This window comes from Capra hircus, chromosome 14 (genome assembly GCF_001704415.2).
Source record: "Capra hircus breed San Clemente chromosome 14, ASM170441v1, whole genome shotgun sequence".
NCBI classification, from domain to species: domain Eukaryota; kingdom Metazoa; phylum Chordata; class Mammalia; order Artiodactyla; family Bovidae; genus Capra; species Capra hircus.
In genome coordinates this window covers 20148641-20170583 of record NC_030821.1, presented here as the reverse complement: position 1 = coordinate 20170583, position 21943 = coordinate 20148641, and the positions used below count along the sequence as shown (strand labels likewise).

General features: G+C 39.7%; 1 protein-coding gene across 5 annotated transcripts in view; it reads left to right on the top strand.

The window, feature by feature from the left end:
- UBR5 (ubiquitin protein ligase E3 component n-recognin 5) overlaps nt 1-21943 on the top strand; it is a 140599-nt gene that overhangs the window by 22862 nt on the left and 95794 nt on the right. The window lies entirely within an intron of this gene.

Below are 21943 nucleotides of genomic sequence, written 5' to 3'. Positions count from 1 at the left end.
CTCAATAGAGCGTCCCTTAGATTTTTAAAAAGAAAATTTTGTCCCTAGGGGGTCTGTTCACACACACACACACACACACACACCCACCCACCCATCCACCCACCCCAGCATACACACACCATTTCACACACACACACTCACACCATTTCACACACACACACCCAGCACACACAGCATTTCACACATACACACCCCCCCCAGCACACACACCATTTCTTTACTTGCTGTTGGTCTTTTCTCTGTTACCTGCCCTTCTCCCTCATCCCAGTCTCTGTCTCTGGACATTCAGTAATCCTGAGAATATTTAAAGATGTTTCAAGTTGCATGTATACTTTTAAAACACAAATAGTACCTTTATTTTTCTATCCACTGCTGTGAGGTTGGTTGGAGAAGTGAGTCGGCATACTTTCTGTATCCCAAAAGGCAGGAGAGGGTAAATTGCTTTTGTTTCTAATTTAGTTAACTGTTTTCGTGGAATTTTAAGATTTTGGGATCTAGCTTTGATAGTTTGTTTTAAAAGTTAGTTTTTAAAAGCTTATCCCTTTTCTGTCTTTGGTGTGCCATTTTGTTACTGTATTTAGTTGAAAGCACATTTACTTTTTGACCTCACTATTATATGCTAGGTATAAAATTTCTGGCTGGGAATAATTTTTCTTCAGAATTTTGAAGGCGGTGCTTCATTGTCACATAGCCTCCAGTCCTCCGGGGTTCATTTTGAGGAGTTCAGTACTATTTTGACTCCTAATCCTTTTACATGACCTACCTCCATCCTCCCTGCGCACCCCCCCGCCCCCACCTAGAAAATCTTTCTCAGTTTATGGTGCTGAGAAATTTTATACTGATGGGCCGCTTCGTAGTAGGTCCTTTTCTCATTCATTGTATTTTGGGCCCCAGACACTTGGAAGGTGCCTTTATTCTGGAAGTTCCTGTCATTTAGTTCTAGGAAATTTTGTCACACATTTTTCTCTCATCCATTTTCTCATTTTCTTTTCTTTCTTTTGAAACTCCTTGGAGTTGGATGTTTGACCCCTCTGTTGCCACTCTGATTTATTTATCGTTTCTCTTTTGTTGTCTATCGCTTTGACTTTTTGTTTAATGTTGTGCTGAAGATTCTTTTTTCTCCCTTTGGGCTATTTTCTAGGGAAAGGAATCCTGAAAGGTAAGAGCATGGCTGCGAGCATTGTGGTCTGGGGACTGGTCGACTCCTTATTTTAGCAGACCGCTTTTATGGCTTCCAGTGTGCCCAAACCTGCCTGGCCTGATATCCCTAGGCTGTTATTCTGGTTGAATTTCTCTAAGTACAGAACAGTTCTGTCAGGGTCTGGGAGGGGCAGTCTCCTGTCTATAGACTGGGGATCTTAACTGCTCCTTATGCAAACTTCCTGCTTGGGATCACCCCCAGGCTTCAGAGGTACCTGGTGCCTCCCAATTTCTCAGAGTTAACCTGTTCCTTTTTGGCTCCTACTTCTGCAGACTTTAGCTTTCAGCCTTCTCTTGTTGGTTAAGTCATTTGCCACTTCTCTGTCTGCGTTCCAGATTTTGTTGGCATCTCTTGCTTTTAAGTGCTGTAGCCTTCAGACATTCATTTGTTGTCATTTTAGGAGGTTGTAGGAGGTGATGGAGGTACACACATGTTTAACTAGAAGTCCTGTACAAGAAAATTACTTAATTCTGAATACTCTTGGTTCTCCATACCAGTTGTCTTAACCTGCCTGGGCTGTTGTAACAAAATATTATTAAGTGGTACATTTATTAGGTTGGTGCAAACGTAATTAGGGTTTCAGACCATAAATTTTAAATCATTATAGCTAGGCACAAACACATCTTGAGTAATCAAAATAGGAACCATTACAATCAACACGTTTTTGCCAGTGAGAAATAAGTTTATGTCTATAGTGTAAAAATCCATGCCTCAGGATTGGGTGAACTCTTGGAAAGCATTTTCTGTGTCCTGCTGGTTGTGGGATCATTTTCCCTGCAAGAAGTTGTCGAGATGCTTGAAGTGGTAGTTGGTTGGCGAGAGGTCAGGTGAATGTGGCAGATGAGACAAACCTTTGTAGCCCAGTTCGTTTTACTTTGTTGTGCGCTGGGTGGTCTGGTGTTGTCATGGAGAGGAATTGGGCCCTTTCTGTTGGTCGGTGCTGGCTGCAGGCATTGCAGTTTTTGGTGTGCATCTCATTGATTTACTGAGCATACATCTCAGGTGTAGTGGTTTTGCGGGGATTCAGAAAGCTGTAGTGGATCAGATGGGCAGCAGACCACCAAACAGTGTCTATGACTATTTTTTTTTTTTGGTGCAAGTTTGGCTTTGGGAAGTGCTTTGGGGCTTCCTTTTGGTCCAACCACTAAGCTGGTTGTCGCCGGTTGGCATATAAAATCCACTTTTCATCACACATCACAATCCTATTAAGAAATAGGATTCATTGTTGCATAGGCTAAGAGAAGATGTCACTTCAATATGACCATTTTTTTTGATTTGTCGTCAGTTCATGAGGCACCCACTTTTCGAGCTTTTTTACCTTTCCACTTTGCTTCAAATGCCAAATGACCATAGAATGATCAATGGTGAATTCTTTGGCAACTTTTCATGTTGTTGTTAGAGGACCAGCTTCGATGATGCTCTCGGTTGGTTGTTGTCACACTCTGATGGCCGACAACTGCCCTCCTCATCTTCAAGGCTCTTGTCTTCTTTGCAAAAGTTCTTGAACCACCACAGCACTGTATGCTTGTTAGCAGTTCCTGGGCCAAATGCATTTTCGACGTTGGAAGTTGTCTCTGCTGCTTTACAGTCCATTTTGAACTCGAATAAGGAAATCTCTCAAATTTGCTTTTTGTCTAATATTTCTGTAGTCTGAAAGAAATATAAGCAATAGTCATTAGCAAAAAACATAAAGCAAGAAGTGTGCATTAAAATGATATATAATATAGCCACATTTATTAAGAATGTATTTCAATATCAGATGACAAATTTCACACTGCAAAAACCATTACTTTTGCACCAACCTAATAATATTTTTCACAATTCTGGAGGCTGAAATTCCCAGGCCAGGGTGCCATAGTGGTCAGGTTCTGGTCACAGCCTGTTTCTTGACTTGTAGATAACTTGTTGTATTCTTCCATGGAAGAGGAAGCAAGCTCTTGTCCTGTTTCTTCTCTTCTCTTATTTTAAAATTCGATTTAACTTAATTTAATATTTTACTGAAGTATGATTTACAATGTTGCGTTAGTTTCTGGTGTGCAGCAAAGTGATTCAGTTATACTTTTATGTATGTATGTTCTTTCTTCATGTTCTTTTCCATTATGGTTTATCGCTCTCAGGGGAGGTTTGAAGCTTGCTGTTGGCTTAGCAGTGATCCTGCAGTTCCCTCCTGAAAATGAATGTCCCAGAATGTGCAGGTTTGACAACTTTCCAAAATGGACTAAAGCCTGTCTAAAAATTTAATCTTTGGAAGCCTCTGTTGTCCTTCAGGCATGGGGAAAGTTCTTTAAAACTTACTGTAGTCAGGGCTTGTGTTTTCTTTTACTACCTTTGTTGAAATGTTTTCTCCCTCATTTTCTTCTCCATCTAGTGAAGAATAGGGAGAAAGGTGTCCTTTCACTGTGCTTCCCCATTTATTAAGCTTCTCTTCTGGGTGCTCAGGTTCTTCTCTGAAGCCTTCATTGAGTCTGATTTGTCCACAAGAGGTAGCAAAGTGGAAAGATTGTCAGATCTTGTATCTGCTGTCCAGTTAATGAGATCTGCATCTGTGAAGTATGTTGGACTTCCTTTTTTTTCTGTTTTCTTATCAGTTTTCTTGCAGCGCATGCATGCGTGCTCAGTTGCTTCAGTTGTGTCCAACTCTTTGTGACCCCCATGGACTGTAACCTGCCGATCTCTGTCCATGGGAGAGAGGTCCTTTGCCCTCCTACAGCGAGGGGATCTTCCCAACCCAGGGATAGAACCTGGGTCTCTTGCATTGCAGGCAGATTCTTTACCACTGAGCTACCAGGGAAGTCCATTTTTATATTTATTCACCCTTACTTGGAAGGGAGATTCAGTTCCTAAAAGAATAATAATTGATTACAGGAAGTGGTATACAATTTGTTGTTTTTTGCAGACACTCTGGCACTATCGACTGTTCAGATAATTTGTAAGAAAAATAATTTCAGTTTCTTAGGATCTTTTTTACTTTTTGGTAACCATAGCCTTTTTATTTGTATAAGAACCATTTCTTTTTAGTTTAGTAGACAAATACTTATGTTTTCATTGACATGTGTCCCCTTTTCTGAGATGAGGAATCTCAACACCCTTCAAGGCCCATTTCAAAATCCTGACTCCCCAGAAGCCCTGGCATTCACTGATTCTTCTAACCCGAAATGAATGCCGCCTTCTCTTAGTAAGTTTTGGTTGTAGCACTTATCTTGGTTCCCAGTTTAGTGTTTTATTTGTTTCCCTATGTATGCCTTTTGTTTTTACAAGTAGATTATAGTACACTACTTGAGATGTGTGGATTGAACTAGTGGTTCTCAACTTCTCTTTCTTTCGCAGGCTTCCTAAGGGGTAGATGGCGCAGTTTTCCATAGCTGTGGTTCATAATTAAGGTGATCTTCCCAAGTGTGTAGAGACCCCCTCAGGTGGTGCTGTTTGTCTCCCCTTTCTTCCCAGTGTATCATGTAGTGCAGCTTATTTCCTGTAATACTTACCTCTGGGCTGTCAGGAGGTATTTGTTGATTGAATTGGACCCATGGCAAGTGTCCATGCCAAGAACAGAGGCTTCAAGAGGTTTTTCTCCCCTCCTCTCTTTCACCTCTTATTTGAGTAATTATGGGTAAATCAACCTCTTGTAGTCTTTTGTTTTCTCATGGAAAACAGAGACTATTACATCAAGAATTTTATATTAAATGAAAAAAATCTGTATACTTGTTATTATGACATCAAATAAAACAGTATCAAATTAAGTACACTTGTGTTGGTGCCAGTTTCTAAGAAATTTTTCACACTCTGTGTATTAGAACATTTTAAAAATTTCGATTTGTCTTTCTTTTTAAATTTTAAATTTATCTTTCAATAAAATATTGGTACCACTAGTTTGTTGCTTTTCCCTTTAATCTTGGCAAGATGAAAAGTTGGCAACCTTACATTTATTCCTTTAATTTGAAGGAGATTTTATTTGTCTGTTAAGTCTAGAAGTTAGAATATTCTTTATGCCTTAAAACCTGTGGCAGCCCAGTTTGGGGACAGATTTCTGTATATTTATTTGTTAGACTAACCTTGTTAATGTTCCTTTTCAGTAAAGTTCCAGTAAAATTTCTGTCTTTACTGATATTTTTTTCTGCTTGAACTATCAGTTTCTGATAGAAGTGTATTTCTCATTGGTGTTAACATTTCCTCAAATGGTCAGTTTTTACTAGAGATAATTTTTGAGATGTAGTATTAGGAGCATTCAGATTCTTGCATGTTACTTGTTCTTGGTGGATTCTTCCTTTTAATGTTATATAATGTCTCTCATCCCTTCTGTCATACTTCCTCTTCCTGCAATCTGAAAATATTTGACTTTTAATATGTGTGATGAACCATTTGAATAAGCAGGTTTATTTTCTGCTGTCTGAATTTTATATTTTCTGAACCTTTTATTTCGCTGCCTTTTTTCCTTTGTGAGATTGCTAGTTTCCTGCATTTCTTTCTTTTTTTTCCTCTGCTTTTGACTGGAAACCATAGATAGTTATTTCTCTTCTAGTGGCTGCTATTAAGCTTTTCCGTCACAACGTTTATAACAAAACCATGAGTCTAACTCCAGCTTCCAGGATGAACCCAGTCTCTCACTGGGGAGCACTTTGAGCATCATTTCCCATCTGTGGAGGTATTTGTCTTTTATTTGATCTCAGCTATGTCTTTTGAGTTTCTCTTTTTTACAGATGTCTTTCATGGCTGTATATTAAGAGTGGGAGAGGTTTTTCAGAGAGAGCAAAGTACACCAACTCTATTGCAGCGATTCTTCTAGCCCACTGATACGCATAGCTGCACAAAATATTCAGTCAGTGTTTGTTAATTGATGCATATCTTACACATTTCTTCCTTCTGGTTTAGTTTTACTCGCTTTACTCTTTTCGGCTTTATGTGGAAAGGAAAGTAGAGGGAACAGTCCCACCCAAGCCTATGGAAGACCTTTTCATTGGTTCCCCACGCCAGATTTGATGGAGTGTTCAGTGCTAAGAGAAGAAAGGAGGCGTTGAGAACGTAGTTAGTCTGGGATGAAGCAGCTTTCGAGTCCTACTGTGAATTGGTGATATTTATTGATAGTAATCTCATTGTTAGGCTGGTTCCATTTTGTTATATTTGTTAACTCGTCTGCTCTGTCAACACTACAGATGCCAGTTACTTTTGTGGGAACCAGGAGAGCTGCGCTATATGTAGCTGTGTTGCCACTATGATAACGGTGACTGAGTTTGGGAAGCACTCCTCTTCTGCCTAGTGTTTGCTAGGACAGTCTCTGAGATGGTGCCTGTTACAGGAGTGCCAGGCTGGAGATGAGGCTAGTGTTTGTCTCTGCCTCGCTCTCTGCTCCACCATCTTCCTTTTTCAAGACGTTGAAGTTAGTTACAAAGAGAGAATTAAACCAGTTAACTTGTTAGTTCTGGATGCTGCAATATTGAGAATATTGTATCTGTGACTAGGAAGTGATTTTTGAGTTTTTTTTTTTTTTTAAACCATGGGAAAGAAACTAGCAGTCCAGGAGTGATAATTAAGGATTGACAGTTCGATAGACTGATGTCCTTCATGGTCATTCTCAGGATTAGCTCTCTGCCTTTAGTTATCCACACACTGTCTAAAAGCACCACATTTGTGTGTGTGTGTGTGTGTGCGTGTTTGGCTTTTGTTTTTTAAGTGGTTGGAGGTTGAGATGGGATGAGAGCCCTCTCTATCTGTGATGTCAGTCTGTAAATCAGAGACTGCCTATTGTGTCTGCTAATATTGGGTTGAGTATTTATTGTTAGATGAAGAATTGGAAACTTTTATTGGTAGATCTCTGAAGGCCAAACAGGGGTGGGGAGGCAGCCCTTTGCTGTGTTGCCAGAGAGGAGAGATTTGTGTTCATTAGTGCTCCATGGAGAAGGCAAAGGCAACCCACTCCAATACTCTTGCCTGGAAAATCCCATGGACAGAGGAGCCTGGTAGGCTGCAGTCCATGGGGTTGCTTAAGAGTTGGACACCACTGAGTGACTTCACTTTCACTTTTCACTTTCATGCATTGGAGAAGGAAATGGCAACCCACTCCAGTGTTCTTGCCTGGAGAGTCCCAGGGACGGGGGAGCCTGGTGGGCTGCCATCTATGGGGTCGCACAGAGTCAGACACGGCTGAAACAGCTTAGCAGCAGCAGCAGCAGTGCTCCATAGTGATAAAAGAAATCTGGTAGAGCTCTTAAATTTGACTGTGGTGGCTTGTAGTTCTGACCTTTTTTTTTTTTTTTTAAATAATTTCAGTTTGTATCTTTGAATTTCTAGTTCAGAAAACCTTCCTTCAGGTTTTCTGAGCTTGAGACCCAGTGTTAAGAACCCTAGTAGGTGCAGATTTCAAAGAAGCATTCGATACAACTTTCAGACCCCCTCTGGGTACACTGATGATAATGCTTCCGGTAATAAGCAAGGTTGTTGTGTAAAGCCCACTTGGTTAGTCTGGCTTCATGGGAATAAAGATGCCCAGCATGGTCTACTTACGCTGCAGAAGGAAAATAATGAAATCTATTGCTGTCTCCTAAAAGTAGATTTGTTTGAATCATAGCTAAATATCTTTAATTTTTTCTACTTAGAGAAATAGAAATGCTGTTGCCATGTTACTTGGATTTAAAAAACTGTCTGCTGTGATATATGTTGATGTAATTTTATGTAGAGTAAGATTGTTTATGCTGTTTCTCTTTTTAATCCTTGAAGTTGCTTAAAAAGTAAGGAAATTGGAAAATCACTTTTGTTTAGATAAAGAAAAAAGGAAAGGCAGTTTGTCACTACTGAGCCGTAGCTTTCGTGGGGGTAGAGATGAGTACCACATGGTCTCTGTTTCTGGGAGTTTAGATATTAAATCAGTGTCCTCTGGTTCCCTAAAACCTTGCTAGAAAGAATGGCCTGTTTGTGTTCCAGGTTTAGTGTTTCCCAAACAGTGCTCACTTCAGTTTGGAAAACACAGGATTAAGCATAATCAGGTTTCTTTATTTTAGGACTTACTCTAATAGAGGTATGTGGATTGTGAATTTCTAAGGAGGGACTTTGCTAAGCAGCATTTCCAAAACTTGAAATAGTAGGGTCCTACATGGACTGTTACTCTTGGGACTATTTTAAGCAATGCTTACATGTATTTGTGGTTTCTTAGAGTAGTGATTTCCAAACTTATTTTATCAGCATCACTTTGGGTTTCTTAGACCATTTTTTTTTTTCAATTTTGAGTTGATAGAATGTGTATGTGATTTAAATTTAACCAAGTGTATATTGGCACTCAGTGAAGAACTTCCCTTCCTGCTCTGTTTCCTAGCTGCCTACTTCCTTTCCTCATAGATGACTAATGTTATTCCTTCCAGAGATATTTTATGAATGTGTCATAATTTATTTAGCTAGAACATAAATTACTGAGTCTTGTATTTGGAGATTTCTGACTTAGTAAGTTTGGGTGGGGTCTGGTACTATGTCTTTTAAAATGTTCCTTAGAGATTGGATGATTAGCCAGGTTTAGACACTATTATTTTAGATGGTACACATTACTTTTGCATGTGACATATTTTCCAGTTCTTAAAATGACTCGGAAGCAGCTATGGTAGGCACCATTTCTGGCAGAGGAGGAAACATGAGAGCAGATTTTTAAATGACCTGTTCAAGGTCATGCTCCTCTTTTAATGGTGGAGCAGAGACTAAAAAAAAAAAATAAAGGCAGGGCTTTTTTGATATCTAGGTAGGACTTGGGTTGGCACTGATTTTGCCTTTTCATGGCTACAATGCAGATATTTGGCTAAACAACCCCTCTTCCCCCCAAAAAACCCCAAACAAATAAAAAAATTATATGAGTATTTATATCCAATTTTTATTTTGGCATAGCATTAAAATGTTAAAATATTTTACTGCATTACTTGCCAAAAAATAGCTAGGAATTAGACTTTCTCTAGTTTGGTTTTAAGGCGCTTAACCAGTTAGACTCAGGTTATCAATTTCAGGCACTTATATTCATGTGAGTTGCACACAGACTTTTATCTGTACTTTTACTTCCTGATGGCTGACCTCTCTTCCCTTTGTTTCCAGCTTCCTTTTGGCCCCTTCAGTACATTCCTTTATACCAACCAGAATTACACTGTGGAGGAGGGAAAGATGGAGGGAGAAAGATAGAGGGAGAAAGAAGACTGTTCGCTAAGTGGAGGGATTAGGAGAAGATCCCTGGCTTACAGTACCAAGTGGTTTTCCTGTCTGGTAAACTCTTTCTGGGGATGATTCTCAAAGAAAGAGTTGAGACAAATTCTTCAGAGTATTGTAAGACCATGTGAATTAGGGCAGAGCCCCCATAGGTTTATTTTATAGGACAGTATTCCTCAGTGTGTTTTAAAAAACCTAGTCTCATACTATTGTTCTCATAGCAGAAAAGCTAAAATCTTTTAAGAACGACTATGAAAAGAATTTTAAAAGCTATGAATTCACCATTTTGAGTCAGCGTAGGACTTAGCACAGGGATATGAACGTCTACTCATTTGTTCAGCCACCCATCCATCAGCGCACAGAAGGGTTTTACTGTGTGTTGGGTGCTGGGGGTTTAGAAATCAGTGAAAACATGATTCTTGCCTTTGTAGAGTTTCAGGCTTGGAGAAGGAAATGGCAGTCCACTCCAGTGTTCTTGCCTGGAGAATTCCACGGACAGAGGAGCCTGGTGAGCTACAGTCCATGGGGTCGAAAAGAGTTGGACACGACTGAGTGACTAACGCAACAGGCTGTTCAGTTCAGTTCAGTCGCTCAGTTGTGTCCGACTCTGTGACCCCATGGACTGCAGCATGCCAGGCTTCCCTGTCCATCACCAACTCCTGGAGCTTACTCAAACTCATGTCCATTGAGTCCATGATGCCATCCAACCATCTCATCCTCTGTCATCCCCTTCTCCTCCCGCCTTCAGTCTTTTCCCAGCATCAGGGTCTTTTCAAGAAAGTCAGCTCTTCACATCAGGTGGCCAAAGTATTGGAGTTTCAGCTTCAACATCAGTCCTTCCAATGAGTATTCAGGACTGATTTCCTTTAGGATGGACTGGTTGGATTTCCTTGCAGTTCAAGGGACTCTCAAAAGTCTTTTCCAACACCAAAGTTCAAAAGCATCAATTCTTTGGCGCTCAGCTTTCTTTGTAGTCCAACTCTCCTATCCATGCATGACTAGGGGAAAAACCATAGCTTTGACTAGACAGATCTTTGTCTGCATACTAATGTCTCTACTTTTTAATATGCTGTCTAAGTTGGTCATAACTTTTCTTCCAAGGAGCAAGTGTCTTTTAATTTCATGGCTGCAGTCACCATCTGCAGTGATTCTGGAGCCCCCAAAAATAAAGTCTGTCACTGTTTCTATTGTTTCCCCATCTATTTGCCGTGAAATGATGGGACCAGATGCCATGATCTTAGTTTTCGGAATATTGAGTTTTAAGCCAACTTTTTCACCTCTTTCACTTTCATCAAGAGGCTCTTTAGTTCTTCTTCGCTTTCTGCCATAAGGGTGGTGTCATCTGCATATCTGAGGTTATTGATATTTCTCCCGGCAATCTTGATTCCAACTTGTGCTTCATCCAGTCCAGCATTTTTCATGATGTATTCTGCACATAACACATAGGCTGGGAAAGAGATATTTCACCAAACAAGTAGTTATACAGTATAAGTACAGTGGAGGAAGTATGCCACAGGGGGTCAGAAGAATACCTAGTATAGCCTGGAGTGAAAGATGAGTTAAGGTTTCCCACAGGTTCTTTCAGCCAACCCTTGAGGGATTAGTATCTATAGATATGTAGAGGGCAGTAGAGTATAGTTTATTCTAGACTGAAGGAATGGGTGAGTACAAATAAAATAAGGAGCTCCCTGGTGGTTTAGTGGTTGGGATTCTGTGCTTCTGCTGTTGTGGCCTGGGTTCTCTCTCTGGTCGGGGAACTCTCATAAGCTACACAGAGTGCCAAAAGGAAAGAGAAAAATAGAGTAGTTTGTAAATATAATCTAGTTAAGAACTTGGGAGAGCATAGTGATATCTGGAGTATGCAGTGCTCTGGAAGTGTTAGGAGATGAGACTGGAAGTAGTAGGGGAGAGAAGAGAAAGAATCTCTTACTGTTGTGAAATAAAAGCCCAGGCACAGGATACAAAGAGTTAGTGTGCCTACAGATTTCTGATTCCAGGAATTCCCAGACTTAGTTGTCATTCCCTGGTTCTTCGGGTTCCTGCCAGATCTCCAGATTCAAATTGGGCCTTGTTTAATTTGGCAACCGGTTCAAGCTAGAAGTTGGCTGATTTGAAACAGCAATCTATAGAGCAAGCTATCAAAGGGTGAAAAATATATTTCAGTGATAATGATAATGGCTGCCATTTATTGAGCATTTAAGTGCTTGGCTCTTTCCAGAGTACATTACAAAATTACCTTTAATCCTTACAGCAGCACTACCAAACAAGTGGTTGATCTTCATTTAACAGAGCAAGAAACCTTCCATGCTCTGGGAGGTTAAAGTAAACTTGCCCAAGGTTGCAGAACCAGTTAATGGAAGAGATGGAATTGAACCCAGGTTGATTTGTTTGACAGCCCCTTCTTTCCCTACCACCATGCTGCCCCTCAGGACTGCAGGATGGCTCCTGGAGCAGATGGAATGGCAGCTCAAGAATGTCCAGTGACCGTTTCAGAGGCAGTATAACTACTATTTCACTAAAAGGGCAAACAAGAAGCCATCCCATTATCTGTTTTTTGAAGAAGCTTTCCTCAGTCTAATGGCATCAGGATCCTTGGTCAGGAACCTAACCTCCTGATAGTCTTGTTTTGTGAAAAAATCAGATTTAATCATAGGTATATAGCTCTATTTAAAAAACTGAATACCTTGCTGAACAGCAGTATTTATATTATGGAGTGCATTAGTTTCTCATGAGACGTTTGATTTGTATGTGGAGTTAAAATGGGGTTTGTAACAGTTCAAATACATTATATGCATTTGGCAGATACTTTATTGAATGAATGATGTTGCAGTTATTCAGAATGTGGATATGGCCTAAGGGTGAAGAAAAACCAAGACTTTTCTCTTAAAAATTTGGCTGGATGCTACATTTTTGGAACAGAAGCACTAAAGAAGTCTTCTTACTCTGTTAGCATGCAAGTTAACACAAGTTTGACTCTTGTATGTATATATAGTCTTACTGTTAACAAATTGAAATTAGGTGAGACAAAGACACAGGAAATTATAAAGAAGAATTAATGTGTAAAGGCCAAATCTTTATCTTTTCCTACCAAATTTCTTGTCCATTTGGCATGTGTATTTCCCTTTTCCTGTTTTGAATGGAGCTGAAAATAAAGTGGATGGTTTTGCTTTAAAGGAAAATGACTCACTTTCTTGTGCTAGTTTCTCAGAGATGTGTTTATCTTTTGAATGGCACAGTAAAAACTTTGGGATTTTGGTCTCCTTTTCGTTTTGTTATGAAAAATGTTATTTATGGCATTATATAGGAATTTCTAACTAGAAATTTTTCCTATGTTAAGGGAAGAAATTATTTGTAAGTATAATGTCTTTTTCTTTGTTGTAGTTGCAGAGTATTTCTATAACGTGGGGTTTTTCTCATCTTAGTTGTATAGAAATGTTTGAGCTGTTTCAACTGAGAACCATTTTAGGAGTAAGAATTAAATTTCCCACTTAAAATTTGTGTCACTTTTTGTATTTATCTGGAAACTGTTTTTTTGGTCTTGAATGTATCTTGAGGCTGAATATCTTGTGTTTATTTAAGGTAAAATGAACACATTATATAAACAGGCATTCGTTTTCTCCATAAGCACAAAGTGTATAGAAATCCTACCTATAACTGGTTACTCGGGAAGCTGACAGAAGGGTTTTTTCCCCCTCTATAAAAGCCATCATTTGGGTGATTTGTAGTCTTTTAAAAGTCAGGGGACTTCCCTGGTGGTCTAGCGGCTAAGACTGCTCCCGGTGCAGGGAGCCTGGGTTCAATCCCTGGTCAGGGAACTAGATCCCATGTGCCACAACGAAGACCTGGTGCAGCCAAATTTAAAAAAAAAAAAAAAAAGTTAGGTGTTTGCTGTCTGGCACCATTTTCTTTGGTTGGCAAAAAAGAGAAAAGTCAACTCAAATCTAAAGAAAATGTGGCTAAGACTTATGTCTAAGCAAAGATATATTATGGATTCAAAGTACAAGCTGAGATTTGCATTATAAAACTGAACAGAGTACTCTCTTTTAGAGGGTGGGAGGAATAATCTGTGTCAGTGGTCTCACATGCAAACGCCTCCAGGTGCTAGGCAGGTAAGGGCACCTCTTGTCACCACTAGTCAATAGGAGCTTGGTTGTTAGATCTCATTTTTCAAGAGAAGCTAGAAATCTGAGTACCTGTCTGAAATTTTCCAGTTTTGCATGTTGGCCAAGTTCTTTAAGAGTCTTTTAAAAATTTAAATGGCCATGTGATTCAACCTCATGTTTACACCTGTAGGCTGGCAGTTTGTGACTTAGACTTAAAGCCTTCCCCCTCCCCACCCCTTTTACTGATTGACTATAGCTTTTGCATGTAAATCTTAGAAGTTCTTTCTGATCCTTGCCTCTACTGCCTTGCCTTCCCCTGTTGAAATAAGTCTTTAGTCCTCATGAGAAGTTTAATGCTATCATGGAGGCAGGGTTACATTTTTCATATGCTTTATACTGCATTACCATGTTATTTTATATCTAGAGAATCATGCATGGATACATTTATTCTGAGTGTACAATAGACCAGTGGATTTTTAAAAATTAGTTGATTAACTGAATTTTGGCTCTGCTGGGTCTTTCTTGCTGCCCGGGCTTTTCTCTAGTTGCAGTGCGTGGGCTTCTTGTTATATTAGCTTCTCTTGTTGTGGAGCATGGGCTCTAGGGTGCTGGCTTCAGTAGTTGTGGCTCGTGGGCTTAATTGCTCTGCAGCATGTGGGATATTCCCAGATCAGGGATGGAACCCGTGTCCCCCGCATTGGCAAGTGGGTTCTTTACCATTGAGCCACCAGGAAGCCCCTGGATTTTAGTTTTAACAGTATTAAGAGTTCATAAATAGTGTTTCAGACCCTCCATTGTAACCAACCTTTTAGAAACCATCACTTGTTGAGTTTTGGTGTAGTGATATTTTTCTTCTATGTATGTATTGTCAATACCTGTACTGCTTCTCTCATTATCCACCCCTCCCCCCCACCCCCAATTCCTGAGAAATTCTGAAGCTAGGAATGCATGATCAGGGTTAAATTCAGATAGAAGCAGTACAGAATGAATTTTTAAAAACTGTATCTGAAAATTGAATGTCTTGAAGTCACATTTCAGACATACAGCAAGAGAGTCTTTCATAATCACAGAGATGAAGGGAATCACCCCTAAGTGCTGGTGCTTCTTGTTTGGGCCAAGTGAAGTGAAGTCGCTTAGTCGTGTCCAACTCTGCAACCCCATGGACTGTAGCCTAGCAGGCTCCTCAATCCATGGGATTCTCCAGGCAAGAATACTGAAGTGGGTTGCCATTTCCTTCTCCAGGGGATCTTCCTGCTTGTTTGGGCCAAAGCAACCCTAATTCCGCTAAGCTGTTCTGAGGCCCACAGGTCAAGGTAGCTCCGAATATTTTAAGTCACAACACAGTGGGCAGGTAGGCTGAAAGACTTCATCTCCTTCACCCATAAACAAATCCACAGTGCAGCAGGAGGAGGAGACTTGGTTATCACTTCAGTCTTGACACCCAAAACTCCCTGAAGGGGCTCCGCTTGAGCAGGTGGCCTGCTCCAGGACTGTGTGAAAAGGGACTTGGGATTGGGATACCCACTGTACAGGATTGAAGAAGCTAACTCCAGGCCTTCGGTTGGGGGTGGGAATGTACTTACTAAATGCTGGCACAAGTAAATGACCGTCTCAAAATGCTCCCTGCACCTTTGCCGAAAGTATATTCTTTTTTCCCAGTTACAGTCCTGCTGTCAGGCAGCACCACCATGTAATAGCTTGAATTTATTGTTATTATTGATAATGTGAACAGTTGGCATGCAAGGAAGCATTTCACAGGTGGCAGTGTATATCGTGTGGTGTAGTAGTTGTATAAAAGAACTGTGTTGTGGAGGGACTCCCAATACTCAGGAAAGTGTGTGATGATACAGTGCAAAGACCATGTTCTGTGGTAGGAGGAGGGTTTGACTCCTCTCTCTGCCATCAATCTGGTAATACAGCCATTGCTGCAAAAGAAAAAAAAGGTGCGCTTTGATTGCCTCTTGAATTTTAAGCTTTAGAGAGTTTGCTTTTGGAGAAATGCCAGAAATATTCCTACAGTATTTCTTTTTCTACAAAAAGCTTATCTGGGTGCATTTAAGTTTTGGCAGTACCTGCCTTCTCTGATGTGGATGACAGGTATTCTTTAAGACATTTTGTGTAGGAATCTTATGATTTAGTGTTGTAAGTAGCCTTTCACTGATTTACTATTGTTTCTTCATATGGATTATTAAACCCTATATTCCAAAATAAAATTATATGGATAGGTAAAAGTTTTATTTCCATGAATGGATATCTAGAGAGTGGAGTGAGGTCACTTTAAAGGTAGTTTGCTAATATGATTATTGGGTAACTGGTGAATTATCAGATGTTTTCACTGTGTTAACTGGTCTGTTAATGAGTTAATATGGGCAACCTTCCTAAAAAAAATCTGTATATTCATTCACACTTTTCTTGCTTGTTCTAAACTTCAATTTGAGGTAGAAGACCTGAGGAGTAGTTTTGTTTAGTTTAAGATCAGGAATCTTTTCTGCTCCTGAAATGTATTGTAACAAGTATTATTGTACATTTTCACTGTTGGAAAGAAATGGAAGAGTGGGGAAATATACTTGGTAAGTTTTATCTCTTCTTTGCTTAAAGTCTGAAGCCCGTTTAGATGGAAACACAAATGACTGTAGAATGTCAAATAGACCATTAAAGGGTCCTGTATGAGGAAGAAGCTGTAGGTTTATCTGGGAGGAAAATTAGAGCCACCAGAAAACTTCACGGAGAGGAGGTAGTGTTTGAGCTGGGCCTGAAGAAATAAGAGCGAGACCAGAGGAAATGTATGGGTGGCAGAAGAACTAGGCCACTTTCCACCACTAAAGTGAGTACTGATAAACGTGAATCATGGATAGGTATCCCTGGTCTTACAGGTCCAGGTAAAGGAGAACATCATCTTGTAGAAGGTGGACTGAGGGAAATACATGCTGGAAAATTGGAGCCGTTTAGGGGTCCAGACACACCTAAATTTTTTACATTTAGAAATGTGACTAGGAATCTAGCAGGTTTCATTCATTTGGGGGATGTGTTTATTGAACAGGTGTCAGGGGATTCAGGATTAGGGCAGAGAATTATAAAACTGAAGACCCTACATTAAGTGCTACTGTCAGCTGTGGGTTGTAGAAATTATAATGTTAAATTTAGGGGAGATGAGACTGAAATTGTAGGGAATTTCAAGGTCAGCTATGAAATATGTTAACTTTCTAGCAGGTACTGTTATACTTATTTCTCTTTTAATACTGGTTTGCTGTTACCTTACCTTGGTGCTTGAAAATTTTCCAGCCTGTGGTTCTGTAAATCTGTCTATAAATCTCAAGGAATAGAATAGATTATTGATTTGGAATACAGAATAAATCTTTGGTGTTGGAGTACTAAGGATTGTCAGAAACATACTGCTAACCTATCCATTGTGTGTTACAGCCACCTCACAAAGACTTTCCTGCCTGTCTCCAAATGAGATTAAATGCTGAGTTATGAGGTTATTTTGTAATGTTATGCTGTGTTCTTAAACTTGTTTCCCATCACAATCACATGTAAAGATTTATTCTGAAATGGAAGTTGGTAAGCTCTAAGGTGGCCTTCCCTGGTGGCTGAGCAGTAAAGAATCTGCCTGGTGAGCTCTAAGGTGGCCTTCCCTGGTGGCTTAGTGGTAAAGAATCTGCCTGCAATGCAGGAGATTGCCTGCAGTGCAGGAGATGTGGTTTTGATCCCTGGATTCAGAAGAATCCTTGGAGAAGGAAATGGCAACCTGCTCTAGTATTCTTGACTGGGAAATCCCATGGACAGGGGAACCTGGTGGGCTACATACAGTCCATGGGGTTGCAAGAGTCATACTCGACTGAGCAACTACACTACCACCACCAGGGTGGCTTATCTTTTCTTTTAAAAACAGGAAACTTGTGTTAATATTACAATGGGAAGAAATACAGAAATGCAAAGAAATAGAGGAAACAATTGAATGGGAAAGACAAGAGATCTCTTCAAGAAAATTAGAGTTACCAAGGGAACATTTCAGGCAAAGATGGTCTCAATAAAGGACAGAAATGGTATGGACCTAACAGAAGCAGAAGATATTAAGAAGAGGTGGCAAGAATATACAGAACTGTACAAAATAAGATCTTCTGACCCAGATAATCATGATGGTGTGATTATTCACCTAGAGCCAGACATCCTGGAATGTGAAGTCAAGTGGGCCTTAGAAAGCGTCACTATGAACAAAGCTAGTGGAGGTGATGGAATTCCAGTTGAGCTATTTCAAATCCTGAAAGATGATGCTGTGAAAGTGCTGCACTCAATATGCCAGCAAATTTGGAAAACTCAGCAGTGGCCACAGGACTGGAAAAGGTCAGTTTTCATTCCAATCCCAAAGAAAGGCAATGCCAAAGAATGCACAAACTACTGCACAATTGCATTCATTTCACACGCTAGTAAAGTAATGCTCAAAATTCTCCAAGCCAGGCTTCAGCAATACGTGAACTGTGAACTTCCAGATGTTCAAGCTGGTTTTAGAAAAGGCAGAGGAACCAGAGATCAAATTGCCAACATCCGCTGGACCATGGAAAAAGATAGAGAGTTCCAGAAAAACGTCTATTTCTGCTTTATTGACTATGCCAAAGCCTTTGACTGTGTGGATCACAATAAACTGTGGAAAATTCTGAAAGAGATGGGAATACCAGATCACCTGACCTGCCTCTTGAGAAACCTGTATGCAGGTCAAGAAGCAACAGTTAGAACTGGACATGGAACAACAGACTGGTTCCAAATAGGAAAAGGAGTATGTAAAGGCTCTATATTGTCACCCTGCTTGTTTAACTTATATGCAGAGTACATCATGAGAAACGCTGGACTGGAAGAAACACAAGCTGGAATCAAGATTGCCGGGAGAAATATCAATAACCTCAGATATGCAGAGGACACCACCCTTATGGCAGAAAGTGAAGAACTAAAGAGCCTCTTGATGAAAGTGAAAGAGGATAGTGAAAAAGTTGGCTTAAAGCTCAACATTCAGAAAACGAAGATCATGGCATCTGGTCCCATCATTTCGTGGCAAATAGATGGGGAAACAGTGGCAGACTTTATTTTTTTGAGCTCCAAAATCACTGCAGATGGTGATTGCAGCCATGAAATTGAAAGACTCTTGCTCCTTGGAAGGAAAGTTATGACCAACCTAGATAGCATATTAAAAAGCAGAGGCATTACTTTGCCAACAAAGGTCCATCTAGTCAAAGCTATGGTTTTTCCAGTCGTCGTGTATGGATGTGAGAGTTGGACTGTGAAGAAAGCTGAGCGCCAAAGAATTGATGCTTTTGAACTGTGGTGTTGGAGGACTCCTGAGAGTCCTTTTGACTGCAAGGAGTCCATCCTAAAGGAGATCAATACTGGGTGTTCATTGGAAGGACTGATGTTGAAGCTGAAACTCCAGTACTTTGGCCACCTCATGTGAAGAGCTGACTCATTTGAAAAGACCCTGATGCCGGGAAAGATTGAGGGCAGGAGGAGAAGGGGAGGACAGAGGATGAGATGATTGGATGGCATCACTGACTCAGTGGACATGATTTGGGTAAACTCCAGGAATTGGTGATGGACAGGGAGGCCTGGTGTGCTGCAGTTCATGGGGTTGCAGAGTCAGATACGACTGAACTGAACTGAACAGTTAATAACTTTAAGCATTGTAAGCTTTTGGACGAGGATCCTTTGATGTAGATGAGTGCCTGATAATTTTGGACAAACATTCAGTAACTTAGTAAATTTAAATGAATGTGATCAGTGGCCTGCAGTGATTCTGAGTTTTGCATGTCTGCCCAGGATTCTGTAATATTAAGGGGAACAAAGTACTCTGTATTTTGTAGTTAGTACTTTGTTTTTTTTTTTTTTTGCTTTGAAGGTTTCTTTGTTACTGTTATCTGGGATCCATGTAGAAAAAGGTTTATGGGGCCAATTTAGTTAAAATAACTATCTTGAAATTTTGAAAAATTGTATATATTTTCTATAAATTTGGGGGATTGAATCTAAGAAATTAAACAAATTTGATATTTAGAGACACATTCTTAAGTTTCTATGTAAAGTTAGTTTGTGTATGAAAGTTTCAAATGGGTAAGATGAAATTGAATATGACAGTAAATACTGTTTCAATATAAACATTAACATAAATATCTTCCACTGATGTATTTGCTTTTCATACCTTCTTAACAGTTTCAAGATTAAAAAGAACTAGAGAGGACTGATTAGTCTTCCTTCACATAGATGAGACCAAAAACTTAATGGGCTACTAGTGGTAGATGAGCTGGGAGTAAAGCTTGGATTTCTTGTCAAGCAGTGGGTATCATTTCCAGTACAAATGGGTGTACATTTCAGATACAGTTAGGAGTCCACTATGATTTTTGATAATAGAAAGTTTTATGTCTGTAACCATTTCTTCTATCCCCTTCCTAATGTGAAATTTGCTTTTGAGTTCTTGAATTGTTATTTTATTTCTCTTTATTTCTAGCATTTTGACATCCTCAAACCCTACTTTAGTTTTATAGATACTACCTGTGGTGGTATTTGGAGCCGTGAAAGCATCATTTAATTCTTAATCTCAGTTGTCCAGTTTTGAGAACACTCACTCCCCTATGCTTTGTGAAAACTCTGGAGAGTTTGGCTAACAGTGTTGGGCTAAGGAAAAAGGAATGGAAATGAGGGGTTTAGTTGTATGCTGGTGAACAAGTATCTTTTTACAGTGTCACTACTGTGGCTTTTGGGAAGTGAAGCCTTCCTTGGCCTTATCTCACAGTCTCTCTGCTCTGTTATCTGCTGAAGAGTTTTATACATGGCTCAGAGTGAATGTGGGCTGAGGAGAGAGAGCTCCTGCCTCCCTGCCGGGTCTCCTCGAGCCTGTGGTTATTGCCCAGAACAGAGCCTCCCAGTTTATTTTCTTCTCCCCATTTTCTAGTCAGCCTTCTTCCAGAGCTCATGAGTTCCACAGTGCATTACTCTTCCGTTTTCTCTTGTCTTGGAGCACAGATATGTGCATTGTAAATGAGCAGACTGAGATATGGTAAAAAAGCTTGACTTCAAAGGACTGAAGAAAACATTTTTTGTTAATGAAGGACTAGGAAAATGAAAATTATTTTATTGAGAGCCAAATCAGAGATGATCAGATGCTATTTGGGAGTGAAAATTAAGTATGACATCATTCAAAAGTTACTTTTGCTTGAAAGTGTTAGTCACTCAGTCGTGTCCAACTCTTTGGTACCCCATGGGCTATAGCCCACCAGCTTCCTCTGTCCATGGAGTTCTCCAGGCAAGAATATTGGAGTGGTTGCCATTTCCTTCTCCAGGGAATCTTCCCAACCCAGGAATTGAACCCTCATCTCATGTCTTCTGCATTGGCTGGCGAGCTCCCAGGCACTGCCTGGGAAGTCCTATTTTTGCTTAGGAATATGATTTAGTGTTGGACATTTGGTTATACTTAGAGGAGGGCATGGCACCCCACTCCAGTATTCTTGCCTGGAGAATCCCATGGACAGAGGAGCCTGGGGGCTCCAGTCCATAGGGTTGCAAAGAGTCGGACACGACTGAAGTGGCTTAGCACAGCACCATTTGCTTATACACATTGTAGTGTTTCAAAGATGCTCCTCGTAAAGAACAGAGGATAGAACTTTACTAGATAAAGTTGAAGGACAGTTGGTACCTAGTAGAATCTCTTATCAGATAATTAGCTTATTTGCCCACACATTGTATGATTTGTGGTAGCTTTTAAATCCTAAACTAGCTTTAAGTATGTTTAATTTTGAGTATCTATACCACTTTCATCAGTTGTTAGTACAAATGACTGAAATTTGATTTTATGTATTTTTGTCACTCTTTACAAAGCAAACTTTATGAAATTTCCTATTGATTTACTGTTCTGTTTTTTCCCCTGTTTTCTAAAATTCTCAGTTTATTTTTAAAAGAATAATTTCTGAAAATTATTTTTCAGTTATTATTAATAATAATAAAACAAATACTGTTTTCAAAGATCAGGCATTTGTTTAGGTAACTTAATAGAACTGAACTCTTAAAATCTCTACATATGATTACATCTTTCTATTATAAAATGACTTCCTTAGGTTGACAGAAGTACCTAATTTAAATGAATATTACAGTTCTTTATATTAACTCAAGACTGTTTCTTTGAGAGAAACAGCAAAATGGTAATAAATAACATGAGTTAATATCTCTGTTAGATAGCCCTTTAAGATTTTTCTAAGCATATTCAATAACTCTTAAAAATGTCAAGTGTTGTCCTTGTTTTACAGATATGGTCACTAAGGTTTTTTTTTTTTTTTTTGCAACTCCACAAGAACACGAACCTGGGCACCAAGGTTTTAATTTGTACTATCGTGTGTCACAAGGCCCTTCTTCCAGAACTTTTGAGACTATTCTCACTTTAAGTCAGTTTGGCTTCTGGATTGTTTCTGCTTTGTTATATTAAATTCTTTAACAGTTACAT